The following is a 2,500-nucleotide window of genomic DNA, read 5'->3' as shown; positions in this document are numbered from 1 at the left end:
GTGTGGAGTTTTGTGAAAAAATGAAATTCGTGGTTTTTGAGATGTGAGGGTTGGAATGGCCTCCAAATGTCCCCAAATGAATACCATGAAATTCTTGGTGCACGAAAGTTTTGAGTTCGGAGGGTTTTGCACATGGCCAAGGTTGGCGGTGCACCGCGGCATAGCTAAATGGCTTGGTGGGGAGTTTTGTGAAAAAATGAAATTCGTGGTTTTTGAGATGTGAGGGTTGGAATGGCCTCCAAATGCCCCCAAATGAATACCATGAAATTCTTGGTGCACGAAAGTTTTGAGTTCGGAGGGTTTTGCACATGGCCAAGGTTGGCGGTGCACCACGGCATAGCTAGATGGCTTGGTGGGGAGATTTGTGAAAAAATGAAATTCGTGGTTTTTGAGATGTGAGGGTTGGAAAGGCCTCCAAATGCCCCCAAATGAGTACTGTAAAAGTGTTGGTGCACAAAAGTTTTGAATTGGATGCATTTTGCACTTGGCCAAGTTGGTCGGTGCACCGCGACTAGATAGGTTGGTGCCAAAATTTGTCAAATTTAAGACCTTGGCCAAACTGAATGAAATTTTGTGGGGAGGTTCCTGATATTGTTTAGTGGTGGACTGGAAAAAATGAGGTCGAAATTCGAAGTCTACATGTGCTTTTCTATTTTTCCCGATTTTACACATACCCGGTAAGTAAAAAAAATAAAAAAAATAGTTCCCCTTCGAGAAAAATTATGAAATTTGGTGAGCAAGGAGATACCATTATTCTACGAATTACTGCAAAAAATCGCATCAAAATTCGAAGTATAGCCCGAGATATGGACTTATGTCTGCTCAAAAAAAGTGTATCTACTTGTACAATTTTGCCTTTTGCATATTAACCTCTTATAGGGGGGGAGTGCTCCTTGAGCCGGCCAGCTCCACACTGGCAGGTTTTAAAGGGAGCTTGATGAGGCCTCCCCCCTCACGTGGTGCGTGCGTTAGCATGTTTATCATGGCACAACTAGCCTCTTCATAGTTGTTGAGCTTTATTAATACCAACACACGGTCGTCACTGATCGTTGGTTAGCTCGGCAGCTAGTCCCTCGGATATTGTGGAAAGTTATTTTCATGCCTAGCGATGCTTGACCCTGCGTCACTTGATGTTTCCATTTGCTTGCTTGCCCATGGTAGGTGGGGGGTGGACCGTCTTGTGGTGTGGTGTCTTGCGAACGTGAGGGTGTGTGAGTTGTAATCGAGATGCACTTGCTGGCTGGCTCCATGCCTTGCGTATCGAACGGTCAAGCATGCATCTCTTCCATTTTCACCCGTTGCCTTGGGTGATATTGGTTGATCAGTCCCTGTGTTGCCTACCCACTAGACGGTACTTCTGTGGTTGCTTCGAATTCTATCTTTCCATCACGAAGAGGTGTTGGAGGATCCTAATGTCACGCACGTGTTCCATCTAGTGAAACATCTCAGTGATGCACGTGTTGTGGCTAGTTCTTTTGGATGCGGTGCATTATATGAACTCGGGTTTACTTTAGCGACCCAGTCAACATAATTCGGTTGTGTCCCTTGATTGAGACGTTGTCCTTGAACTTGTTGTGAACAATATCGTTCTTCCACAACCCGTCGTCTTGAGTGCGATGGAAGGCAAATAAGATGTGCTTTGGCATGTCATGCACGTACTCGATTGCGGGAAGTGTGAGAAAGTGTTGTTGACAACCCGTGGGAAATGGAATGTGGCAAATCGTGATGAGCTCTTCGTGGATCTGCGAAGAAGACGACCTTTGGGCCTGTTGGAAACGAGGGAGGCGATGTTGAACTGCGAAGAAGATGGACTTTTGGGTTGTTTGAATCAATGGGAGGCCACGCGAGAACTCCGAATACTATGGACTCTTGGGTTGTTGGAAGCAACGGGAGGCCCCGCTAGAACTCCGAATACTACGGACTCTTGGGTTGTTGGAAGCAAGGGGAGGCCCCGCTAGAACTCCGAATACTATGGACTCTTGGGTTGTTGGAAGCAAGGGGAGGTCCCGCTAGAACTCCGAATACTACGGACTCTTGGGTTGTTGGAAGCAAGGGGAGGCCCCGCTAGAACTCCGAATACTATGGACTCTTGGGTTGTTGGAAGCAAGGGGAGGCCCCGCTAGAACTCCGAATACTATGGACTCTTGGGTTGTTGGCAACGACAACTTGGGGGGATGACACTGGAAAAGAGTGAACTAGGCCAAACTGCGAACAAGGCAACTTGGGGGGATGACACTGGAAAAGAGTGAACTAGGCCAAACTGCGAACAAGGCAACTTGGGGGGATGATGCTGGAAAAGAGTGAACTAGACCGAACTGCGAACAAGGCAACTTGGGGGGATGACGCTGGAAAAGAGTGAACTAGGCCGAACTGCGAACAAGACAACTTGGGGGGATGATGCTGGAAAAGAGTGAACTAGGCCGAACTGCGCCCAAGGCAACTTGGGGGGATGACGCTGGAAAAGAGTGAACTTGGCCAAACTGCGAGGAGGGCAACTTAG

Source organism: Vigna unguiculata, unplaced genomic scaffold (assembly GCF_037176805.1).
Source record: "Vigna unguiculata cultivar grain cowpea cultivar isolate G323 ecotype 2 unplaced genomic scaffold, ASM3717680v1 ptg000078l, whole genome shotgun sequence".
Classification (NCBI taxonomy): Eukaryota; Viridiplantae; Streptophyta; class Magnoliopsida; order Fabales; family Fabaceae; genus Vigna; species Vigna unguiculata.
The sequence above is the reverse complement of the archived record's forward strand: the minus strand, read 5'-3'. Positions refer to the sequence as shown.